The 12829-nt window shown below is 36.9% G+C and overlaps 1 protein-coding gene across 24 annotated transcripts in view; it reads right to left on the bottom strand.

Moving 5' to 3' along the window:
* The window catches only part of SOX6 (SRY-box transcription factor 6), a 445473-nt gene that overhangs the window by 350331 nt on the left and 82313 nt on the right, over positions 1-12829 (bottom strand). For 2 of the 24 annotated variants that reach the window (XM_073347410.2, XM_073347411.2), the window contains exon 3: positions 12513-12548. The exons of the other annotated variants lie outside the window; for them this stretch is intronic. The gene's annotated coding sequence lies outside the window, so the exon portion shown is untranslated. The remainder of the gene's footprint in view (positions 1-12512; positions 12549-12829) is intronic. 24 annotated transcript variants of the gene reach the window in all.

Raw genomic sequence — 12829 nt, 5'->3', positions numbered from 1 at the left:
CAAGAGATTAACTTTTTCTCATTGATAGGTATACAGTGTGTTTTTCATATATATTCACTGTGACACTGAAAGAACCCAGAAAAGTCTTTAAACTATCATATTAGCTAGAAATGGGCACTAGAAATTGCCAATATGAAAAAAAGAAAGAGTTTGTACATTTTAAGAAATAGCTGTCATGGATCTGAGCACTCCCATGGGTGCAACAAACTTTAAATAATTCGTGAATCAATTAACTGGCAACTCTCTACATAACACAGATTTCACACTCCCAGGTCACTGCATTATCAGCCTGATATGAATCATAACATTTTGGAGAAAAGTTCGTAATTGAAATCATTAATTAATTTAACAGGACTTTTAGTTATGCATAGCATTACACAGCTGTAAAGGAGCAGAGATTAATTAGTTGTTTCTCTGACAATTTTCTCTACTTAGTGGGAAACTTTTCAACTTAAGAGACACATCACAGTAGACATAATGCTATGGCAGCCTCTTAAGCAAATTTAAACTCGCTATTATTTGCTACATTCAGAGGTAGGAAATATACAGAGGTTGCAGTAAGAAACAACAGTTTCTTGCAGTACAGTTCCTCAGAATTATAAATGGGTCTCTACTTTTTTATACTGAAACTTCACAAAAAATTAAAATCTTTTAAAGCAAGCGCAAATGAGTTTAAAAGATCAGCTAGCATGACCAAGACTAACATAAAGATGAACTGATCTTATCCAGTCAGTTTATTCTAAATAGCAAATAAGGGATATGTACAATAGCTACAGTGGCTATATGAGACACATATGTGTGATTAGGAAACAAATATTTGCAAGGTATACAGAAAGGAAGGAAGCCTTTGGTTAAGACAGGCCTTATAGCAGTGATGGGCAACCTGTGGCTCGTGGGCTACATGTGGTCCATCAGGGCAATCTGATTGCGGGCCACGAGACATTTTGCTGACATTGACCATCCGCAGGCATGGCCTCTGCAGCTCCCAGGGGAACGGCAAATCGCGGCCACTGGGAGCTGCAGGGAGCCGTGCCTGCAGACGGTCAATGTCAGCAAAATATCTTGCAGCCCGCAATCAGATTACTCTGATGGGCTGCATGCGGTGCACAGGTTGCCCACCACTGCCTTATAGTGTGATACTCACAGGGCTCTGTTTAGTTTAACAAAATGAAGGTTATGGTGTAATTTGATCACAGACTATATAGGTATTTCTGAGTACTTCCCTGTGGAACAGAGTGCTCTTCAAACTAGCAGACAAAGATAAACACTGGAGCCATTGTTAAGCACTAGAACAACTACCAAGTCTTGTGGTGGATTCTCCATCACTGGAAATTTTTTATCGAGATTGGATGTCTTTCAATCTTAGTTCAACCGCAGCAATTGGACTTGAAACAAGATTCACTTGAGGAAAATCCTGTAGCCTGTATTATGCAGGAGGTCAGACCTAGTGATCAGAGTCGTCCATTCTGTCCTTAAATTCTATGAATCTATGAAACTTTCAAACATGCGCATGCTTGTGGCATTTTACCATTGAGATCAATAGAAACAGATTTACGCCAATGCTGAGCACTTTTGAAAACATGACCTTAATCTTGCTGTGCCTCAGTTCTCTATCAATAGAATGGAGATTATACTACTTCCTTTCCTCCACCCTTAGTCTGTCTTGTCAATTAAGACTGCAAGATCACCAGCGAATGGACTGTCCCTCCCTACATGTTTGTACAGCATCTTGTTCAATGGGCCCCCAATTTCAGTTGATGCCTTTAAGCATTACTGTAATACAAATAAAATGCTAATACTGAAGTAATAAAAGCAACATAATAAGGTGCATTTCCATATTATCTTTCACCTGAGGATCTCAAAGCACTTTATAGTCATTAATTAATATTCAAAACAATCCTGTGAGGTAGGATTTTACAGATAGGTAAACTGGCACGGACAGATTTAATGGTTTGTCCAATGTTATATCATTGGTAAAACTAGGACTAGAACCCAGAATTCTTGGTTCTGGGTCTGCTACAGTAACCTTGAAATAACAATACATTTTCATTTTCTCCTTGAGAATAATTTATCCACTTATCACTTTAAAGCTCTAGAAACACAACACCTGATTTCAATGAGTATGGCAACCGGAATTTAAAAATATACAGTTGGTTTCTTTTATCCTAGCTGAAACTAGTATCATTGTCCCATATTTCTGCTCACCACATCCCTTTGCATCACATTATGTATCATGTTGTATCATTTAAATACAAATAGATTTCCTTCTAACTTATAGTATTATGCATACCAAAATTTACTATTCACAATAATAAAAAGAACAGCTTATAATTATTGCAGGGACTTCATCTGTCCAGAGTGAGTAAGTGAGTGAGTGTGTGTGTGTGTGTGTGTCAAGTTAAAATAAACTATTTTTTCAGGGAAAGGAGATAATTAAAGCACACAACAAAGGAACGAAACAATAATAAAATAAAAAAAAACAATAACCAAAGTATTATTTGTGTTGCCTTATGATTATGAATTATAAATATAATTAAAACAGATTTAGTAAGTTAACCTATTTGGAGCTGAAATCAGTGGCGTTACCCCTGGTAAACCCAGCCCTACAGTTTTTTAAAAATATGTACATTGTATAAGCCATGTCAACAGCCAATTGTTGTCCAAGCACAAATAGGACAAGAAAATATCGATTAGTATTGTAAAGCAATTATTTAGTAGTTCATTTGATTTGTTTTGATTTTCCTCCTCCGATCCCACACTTCTTTTAGCACGAAATTGCTAAAAATAAAATGCCTATTAAATTGTGGGAGGAAAGGCGGTAGAGGTTACTATGTGAATCAGAAACCCAATTTCTGATCTGTTTGGTGGTTGTGCCATTTATTCATTATTAAATACTTCATCAGCCTATCCCGCAGGGCCCTATTAAAAAAATGTTAACCACATATTTGAGCAAGAGTTCCTCTAGCTGACCCCACATAACTCAGTCCCAATGCAGCCCTATGATATAGTTTAAATTCCAGGCTTTGATGCAAATCTTGACTAGCCTGAACACCCACGACCCTTCATAGTCCTAGAGAGCGTATGCCCTGCTCTGATAACATCAGCTGAACTCATCCAAGCAAATTTAGGTATTCCACTGATGTCACAGTTGAGACTGTTCCCTGGGAATGACTGACAGCAGTACTTCAAGCCTAATCAGCTCTAGAAATCCAGTTACAGTGTTAAAAGAGTTTGTCTAAAGTCTGTTAACAGGACCTAGGGCTCTTCATTGATCCTTGATAGCACCTTTTTAAGCAAATAAAAATTCCATATCATCCAGCTGTTCCACTGGATTCCTAAATCAAATCCCAACAAACATTAAATTAACATTAAATCTGTAAAAACTGCATACATAAAGGAACCAATAAAGTTCTTTCCTTGCTTATGTGGACAACAGAGCAAAACAGTAGAGACTTTCTTGATTTAAATGGTGTCTCCATCTCTAGTTGGAAGCCCAGGGCATGATGTGAAAAATGGCTTTCTGTGTCCTGCAATGGCTTCCCTGAATCTCTTGTCTCTTCCCTGATGTTCCATGTTCTGAGGCAGTGAGCATGAGTTGTACATCTGGGTCTTGACCTAGCGTTAGCTGGCCAAACAGCCAAAGATGTGAAGGAATACTGGCACTAGCTGGAAGGGGCACTCTCAGCGCAGCCCCTTCCATTCTCCAGCATACCTAAGACTCTACTGTTTTAATAAACAATTAATCCATTTCTATAGAATGTTAAAGAGTCCAACAAATCAGTAGGTTGCCTTAGCCATCTGTAACACCATCTACTGCTATGTTTATAACCATCTATAATGCATACTCCTAAAGGCTAGTTAAATGTTTATTCATAACCTTTTCTTCAGCAGCAAATTGAGCTTTCAACTAAACATTTTTGCAGAAATTGTCTGTTTTCCTCAACAACAAAAAATAGATTTTTCATCTGAAAATTGAGAACACAAAACCCCAATATTTTTCAGTCAAATGTCAAAAAAATTGTGGAAAACTCCCCTATTTTCCAAACAGATCTAATACTACTCATGTCTGTAACATGCTTATACCATCCATTAATAAATTATTAACCCTTTGTAAACTATACCCTTAACATAAAGTGTGACCAATTCAGACACCAAGAATAAGGGTACAAAAAAAGGGTACAAAGGTAAAAGGTTACAAATTAAGGGTACAAAAAAAATCAGTTTTTATCTCACTCCCTGCCAAGGCAGATGGCTACACAGAACTGATCTGTGTGAGACCCAGTGTTTCCTGTCCAAACTTGTATTGGGTTTTGTGCAAAGTTTGGAATACTATAGAAGGGCGTAGTTAGTATCTTTATTTCACTACAGAATAATTGTTTATCCAGAGCACAGAAGGAATCTTTCCAGGGCTTTACATACTTCCTCTTTTACACCCTGGTTGAAGAAATGGAAACAGTAATGCTTTACTTTAGAGTAGATGAGCAATATTTTGAAATCTTATTAATCTTAATGGTTTCTTTTCGTGTGACAGAGTCCCTGAAGAAAACTGGTGGTCTGTCCTGTGATCACTAAGCATAGCATTGACTGCTGTTCTCAGAATAGGTCAGCTTGGCTCATGTGGAGGAGGTTTTGAGGGAGGCAGGTCCAACAAAGGAGGTCATCTAAAATGTCATCAGCTTCACTTTCTGGATGAACTCATAGAAAATGTTTGAATTTTAGCCTTTACTGTCTCTCACTATAGTGCTTTTCTTTCTGATGATCTAGCAATTCAGGGTGACAGGGCTCAGGCTGTTTGTTATATGGCTATGTGTTCTTAAAGGATTTTCCCTCAAGCACCTTGAGAATTGGAATCATCTATCTCCTGAACTGGTTAGCAAGTTTCTTAGGTTTCTATTTTCTGCTGGGTCATCACATTTTCACTTGGACTCATTTTTCTGATGAACCTGATACAAAGAGGTTCTGAACTGTTGACCAAATCAGAGACTAGCAACAAGAGAATTTTGTCAGGGAACCAACCAGTAGCAATCAATATAACTTATTTTTTGCCAGTTGGCACCATCTGAAGTGAGCAATTTTCATGGTTTTCTGTAGAATGCTGATAAATTGTTAGACTTGGAAGATTAAATATTCTAGAACTTTGACAACAAACATTTTGGAGTTAGTCAACGTTGGTGGGGGGTTTTAAAATTACATTTGACTACACAAAGAAAATAAAAATAAAAAAAAAACCACAAAGTTCATACACTAATGGCTTAAGGGCTGTGTGTGAATTGCCACTGAGGTCTCCGCATCAAGAGGTACATCCAGACTGCAAGCAGTGACTGTGAGGCCAAAAGCCTTTTGTTTTTTAAAACATGTACCAGGCAGAGGGGATGCAACATTTTTCTCTCCAAAAGAGACCTTTATGGAATTGTGTCCAGAGCATTAAATGAGTGCCTCTAAAGGTTTATCAGAAATCTTCATACAAACACAATTTTTTCTCATTTTACAAATAGAAAGATTGTTTGCTCTCCCACTATGTTAGACAGAAACTCTACCTTGACAGTACTGTCTGTCCTAGGATTTCCTGATCAACATATGGTAAATTGCAGTGGGTTATTAAAGAGAGAAGGTGGGTGAGGTAATATTGTTTATTGGACCAACTTTGGTTGGTGAAGGAGACATGTTTTCAAGCTACCCAGAGCTCTTCTTCAGGTCCTCACTGGAAGTTACTCATGGATGGGAAGGAGGACACTCCAGGGAACACGGTTTGAGGGAAATTCGGGACTGGGCATGTGTTGAGGATCACCTTGCTGGCTGTAACCAAGGCTGGGGGAAGCCAGAGTGGACCTGGGGGACTGCAGACAGGTCTAGCACACACACACTCTGGGTGGGACTTGCATGCTCGTATGCTGGCTGTGAGCATCCCAAACTGGGAGCTACAGCAGCAAAGCATTGTAAGGTACCCAGGTTGCAAGGCAAGCGGTGACAACATCCTGGTCTGGATTGCATCCCAGAGTATGATATTATTAGGTGTCCTAGGTACTCATCTGGGTTTCCTCACTTTTCTTGAGGCATCCTGTGGAAAATAATACTCAAAGGCTATATTTCTGTGAAGTCTGTAGTACCATAGGGACCTCTTACATTGAGGTAATTCATTTAATAGATGAAACACATTGGCACTGTGCCTCAAATAATTCAGAATTCCCTCTTGTAGTTCACCATACTAGTATTCACTATACACAGGCTCAACTATCTGTCGGGAAAGTTGACTTAGCACAAGTGCTATTTTATTCTTAGGACAAGAGAGCATCTTGAATACGTGACACACTTCATCTCCTGTGGAGAACAGAAGAACACCATACTTTGCGGCATGTTCTTTCAGCGACAGAGAAAATTTTTCCAATCACTCAAGCTAGCTTGACTAAAATGTAGAGACAGAATCACACACTGGAAATTTTGGGAAATGTGGAAACATTTTCTTAGATACGGTGAATTAGCAGGAAAGTCACCACTCTTCATATATAATCTTCTGTGTGTTTTGTTTTCTGACTTATTTTTCCCCTCTTGAAAGGAATTTTTCTCTATTCTATCTAGTTATTTCATTTTTAATGTAGATGTATTTTTGGCATAATTTGTTCATGCAGTATCTCAACCTGTGCTATGAGTTTACATGGTGGAAATGAATAAAATCTCAGCATTTTATAAAGTATTGTCTTCATCTTGGCATATGCATATCTTTATCCTTTTCCCTAGAGTGTGGGAACTGGCACCACAAGTGAATCAGGAGCACAGGAATAAATCATTTGTGCTGAGGAAGTATGCGCTATTACCAGTTCCCAATATTATCACTTTCTCTTTACATCTACCAGTTTAGGTGCATTATCTATTGACAAAATCTGCCCTATTGTAAAGGAATACCAGTAGTGTCAACTTTTACAAACGTATTGTGTCTCGCAATTTTAGTGTTTTGCTGAAAGCGCCAAATCTTGGAGTCATGTGAACATATCAGAATTTAAGCCTTCACTTTTTTAAAAGCAAGCGTTTAACCCTCATTGGTTGTAGAGAAAAGCTTGAAAATGTGAATTCTAAAGACTCAAACTCTAGAAGGCAAAATAAAAGATGCAGAGGGTTTGGTGTTTTTTTTTCCATTAATCCCAGGGTTTTTTAGGACTAGACTCAATTTTTGAATGTTTTAGGTTCTCAATACTGGAATACAATGCAAATATAATAACACTGTTATGAGGACTTGTAGTAGCCCCTTATTTAGTAACAAAAAATGTGCTTGCAAATATTTTAAAATCTTAACACCTTTATGAAACTTACAAAAAAAATGTTCAATATGAGTCCTTAAGGGACAATAAAAGTATTTGGCTTGACACAGGTTACAGAGACTCCAAGGAATAAATAAAGGCCTAAATGAGATTTAGAAAATCTAAATTTGGAGCCTTCTATATGGGGTCAATACCAAGTATTATGCAAATTGAATGTATTTAGTATTAAAGAGATATAATTTGGATATTAACAGGTGGTTTTAATGTTCCGTTTGACTCAATACCAAAAGTGATTACCATGAAAATCTTTATAATTTATCTATTGAGTAATTTACCCTAATGAGGTACTTGTGAAACTTCTAGGGAATAATACAAGTGCCACAGTAATGTTAAGTATTTTCAAACAGCAATGATAAGATTTTAATGGTGTCCACTGTTCTAGGGAGTCTAACAGTAGCTGCATATTTTGACTGATGTCTGCTTGGCCACAATAAGAATATATGAAGATATCACTCCTGAATAGGAAAGCCACAGGGAAAGACAGACAGATTAGACTTTTGGAAAGGCTTCATTGTGAAACACTTGAGAACATTTACTGGTATACAAGCTCTAAACTGGGAGCAATTTAAAAAAATCAGATTGATCACTTTTTAGTTTAGTGAATTCTGCCACTATGTAAGTCCCTGAAACTCAAATGCAGATTTTTGCAAAGACATTTTGCAGGCCATTAGTTAAAAAAAATAAAATAAATAAAAATAAAAGCTTTTACATGGAGGAAGGCCCAGAAGGAGCTCATATTTCCTTGTTTGTGTGTGTTTTTGTCAGACGCTAAATGCAATCTGTATATAGTTTTTTTGTGGTTTCATAGAATGATGTTCAACTGTCCAGGCTGGTGGTTAGTACTAAATGATGCTGCCAAAGCTTTACTGTTCTCAGATTCTTAGCACTCTAGAAACAAACAAATGAACAAACAGTCTCTTCCATCTGGAATGGAAGACTGAATAAAAGTAAGAACAAAACTGTGGTAGAAAGGAACATATGCTCAAAAGAAAAGAAAAGAAAAGAAAAACAGGAGGAGGCAGAAAGCAACTACCCCAATTTACAGCTATAGTTTAAATGGTGCAGGCACCTTTAATACTGTAGCAAAGGAAAGGCATTTTAAATAATATTACTCTTACTAAAGCACAGCTTAGTCAGAGAAGACCAGGACTTATTCATAGGTGGTGCATACAATAAAGAAAAATCTAGAGAAGTGAGTTGTATTTTGTTTCAAAACTCAATATCTGCCCCGTTTTTCATGTTATGATCCATATTGGAACGTCCAAGACAACCAGTAAAGGTTTCAGTGTTCAAAAGCAAGACTAGCTGAGAGGCTCCATGGCAGGTAGATAAATGTATTTCCAGTGAAATAATGATTTGATAGAATGTCATCCCCTCTCACTGCATAAATAGGAGAGGTGATGACATTCTGTAAAAGGCAATTTTTATTCCCATACTTCTGACTTCCAGAGATACATTACTCACTCAATTCCTGTGAGTTATCTGCTCTGAGGTCATGTCTTATTTTTTAGAATGCCATCACTGACTGAACAACAGTTAAGTGACAAGAAAAAATGGGAATGTTATTTTCCACCCTACATAACCTCATGTAAATATCTGAGAACATCCATTCACGTAAAATAGTTGACTACTGTTGTAGCTCTTGTTTCGTCATCATTAAAAGCTAATTCCACATATGTTTGAGCTACCTATGTAATATCTACAGGAGAAAATGATGTGATATGGTTTCCAAACATTGTCAGACTTATCAAGCACATATGTAGAAGAATTAAGATCCCAGAATTCTCTGTATCATCTCATAATTTTTAACATTTTAATTAATTAGCAGCTTATTCCAAAAATGTTTGAATACTTAAGACATTTGATAACTATGGTTAATCCTCATTAAAACTAAGATTACATGATATAATTACATGTAAATGAGAATGAATTCAATAAAATTCTTACCCTTTTCAGTGTTGGGCACTCTGTTGTGAATCATACAGTATATACAATTAGAGTTATATTGCTAAGCTAAAAATATTGGTGAAGATCTAAAAATGACGAACAGTACCTTTTAAATTAATGTCTTATTAGTTGAGTGAAGTACACTGACAAAGAATAATTTATGCTTATTCAAACTGCTCTCGACATCTTCAGGTGTTTCCAAATGAGCTCACAGAAGAGTGATTAAATGCATCTGATAACAAGCCACACATTGCTGAAATTACTTACCGCCTCATTTTATGATTAATTAAACATGTAGATTAAAGTTGCAAAAGAATTTAGATTAATGAGCAAGTTAAGTCTTGCTGATATAAGTGAATTGGGAATTGGATGCTCTGTGGAACTTTATAAACATGCATTTTATAATGAGTAAGACAAGGCTACATGTTGAATCCTGGCCACAAGGGCCTTTGACGATGCAGTCTTTTTTAACATGGTTTGACAGCTTTCAAATAACATTCTACTATAGGCTTTAAACTTTGTGCATTGCTGTAAAACATGGCTACATAACTCATGTATTAGGAGTACGATTATTTCAAAGCTCTCCAAGGTAATGACCCCTTGTAGCAGCAGCTGTTCAGAAAAATTACAAGCTCAATTGTTATTTTAATCAGAGAGAGTTTAGTAGTTAAAAGCAGTTATGCAACTTGTAAAATTATATGACACTTCATCAGTAGCTTCTCTACAGCATCCTTCATCCAAAAAAATAATAAAAAAAACAGTTTGGACTTATTAGGGAAACAGGATGCTCAGTCATTCATAAAAAATTCAAAGCCATTTATTAGTGTGGTTTCTGTGCACAGCAAGGTAATGTTTAAATTTATGATGACCCTTATCAGCTCCAAGAGTGTCTCTAAATATCGGCTGGGTTTGCCAAGTATCCAATTTCTCTCTTTTAAGATCAGCTTTACCTAATCCAGATAGTTTAGTTAGTGTCAAAAAGCCAAGTTGGACTTTATGATTTTGCTGGGCAAGAGCAAATCCATGAATAACATTTCCATGAACAGTGTTTTGTACAGAGAAGCTGAAAGCAAAGCTATTGAACTAACCTTACGATTAATAAAAAGATTTTACTACTGTACTTGTAGCACAATGACATTTACAACTCCGCTTTCATGATCTACTGCACAAAACAGTGGCACGAAGTGTCTCCTTCAGACTCCACTGAGGAGTCTGATTAACACTGCTCTCTCAAATACACCTTTATTTCCTTTCCATACATAATTTTAGAACTTGAATACAGATAAATTCCCTTGCAAAGGTTGCATACTTTCTATTTAAATTCTAATTTGAAGATATCAAAGGACTACTAAAATTAAAAATTAAGAAAAATTTGGTCAAGGACCAACAAGATCCCTTTGTAACAGACCTGGCAAATTGTGGATATTAACCTCACACATTAATCGCATGAACCTAATGGCCTTTCTGAAACTGTATTAACGAGAATACAACATTGTGAGTTGCATTTTATAACTGAGTGTATGACTTGATTGTTTTAATTGTTTATTGATTTACTCCCCAATTAGGCATAGCACTTAAGCACATGTTTTAACTCCCACTGACTTCACCAGGACTTCTGCACATGCTTAAGTGCTTTTGTGCATCAGGGCTTTAAGGCTATTTAATCCTAAAATTTATTCAATTTGATTAAAGAGGTACATATTCCATGTACAGTCAGGATATTATATATTGGAGCCTCACTTCTGGTGTGCCTATTTAAAAAAAAAAACCTTTAAAAAGGTCATAAAAACATAAGCTGGTCATACTGGATCAGACCAAAATGGTCAATCTAGCCCAGTAGCTCTTTCCCAACAATGGCCGGTGATAGATGTGTCAGAGGGAACGAACAGAACGGGGCAATTTATCAAGTGATTCATCTTGTCATCCAGTCCCAACTTCTGGCAGTCAGAGGTTTAGAGATACCCAGAGCATGAGGTTGCACCCCTGAGCATCTTGGCTGATAACCATTGATGGATCTATCCTCCCTGAACTTTTCTTATTTTTTTTTAAACTCATTTATACTTTTGGTCTTCACAACACCCCTAGCAACAAGTTCCACAGTTGGCTGTGTGAAGAAGTACTTCCCTATGTTTGTTTTAAACTTGCTGCCTACTAATTTCACTGGGTGACTCCTGGTTCTTGTGTTATGTGAAGGAGTAAATAACATTTTCCTATTCACTTTCTCCACACCATTCATGATTTTATAGACCTCTACAATAGCCCCTTTTAGTCATCTCTTTTCTAAGCTGAACACTGAACACTTTTAATCTCTCCTCATATGGAAGCTGTTCCACACCCCAAATCATTTTTGTTGTCCTCTGTACCTTTTCAAATTCTAATGTATATTTTTAATGGCGGTACCAGAATTGCACCCAATAGTTAAGGATGGGCACACCAGGGATTTACGTAGTGGCATGATGATATTTGTGGTTTTAACTATCCCTTTCCTAATGATTCCTAATATTGTTAGATCTTTTGACTGCCACTGCAACTTGAGCAGATGTTTTCAGCGAACTATCCACAACACCTCCAAGATTTCTTTCTTGAGTGGTAACAGCTAATTTAGACCCCATCATTTTGTATGTATAGTTGAGATGGTTTTTTTCCTAGCGTGCATTACTTTGCAAATATCACAACATTAAATTTCATCTACCATTTTGTTGCCCAATCAACCAGTTGTGTGAGACCCTTTTGTAGCTCTTCACAGTCATCTTTGGACTTAACTATCTTCCATAATTCTGTATTGTCTGCAAACTTTGCCACCTTCAGTGTCTACCCCTTTTCCAGATCATTTGTGAATCTGTTGAACAGCACTGATTCCAGTACAGATCTCTGGGGGACCCTGGTATTTTCCTCTCTCCATTGTGAAAACTAATCACTTATTCCTACCCTTTATTTCCTATCTTTTAACGAGTTACTAATTCATGAGAGACCTTCCCTCTTATCGCATGACTGCTTACTTTACCAAAGAGCCTTGTATGTGGGCCCTTGTCAAAGGCTTTCTGAAAGTCCAAGTATACTAACTATATCAACTGTCCATGTGTTTGACACCCTGACACCACCAAAGAATGCTAATCGATTGGTGAGGTATGATTGCCCATTACAAAAGCCATGTTGACTCTCCCCCAACATATCCCGTTCATCTATGCATCTCATAATTCTGTTCTTTACTACAGTTTCAACTAATTTGCCAGGTACTGGAGTTAGGCTTACCTGCCTGTAATTGCCAGGATTGCCTCTGAAGCCTCTCTTTAAAAAAATATAAAAAAAATAAGTGTTACATTAGTTACTCCCAGTCATCTGGTACAAACGCTGATTTAAGCAATAAATTACATACCACAGTTGTTATTTCTGCAATTTCATATTTGAGTTCCTTCAGAACTCTTGAGTAGATAGCATCTGGTCCGGATGACTTATTACTGTTTAATTTGTCAATTCATTCCAAAACCACCACTATTCATAGCTCCATCTGACACAGTTCCTCAGATTTGTCACCTAAAAGGAATGGCTCAAGTGTGGGCATCTCCCTC

The sequence above is a fragment of the Lepidochelys kempii genome, chromosome 6, assembly GCF_965140285.1.
Source record: "Lepidochelys kempii isolate rLepKem1 chromosome 6, rLepKem1.hap1, whole genome shotgun sequence".
Lineage (NCBI taxonomy): Eukaryota > Metazoa > Chordata > Testudines > Cheloniidae > Lepidochelys > Lepidochelys kempii.
This window is presented reverse-complemented; position numbering and strand designations above follow the sequence as displayed.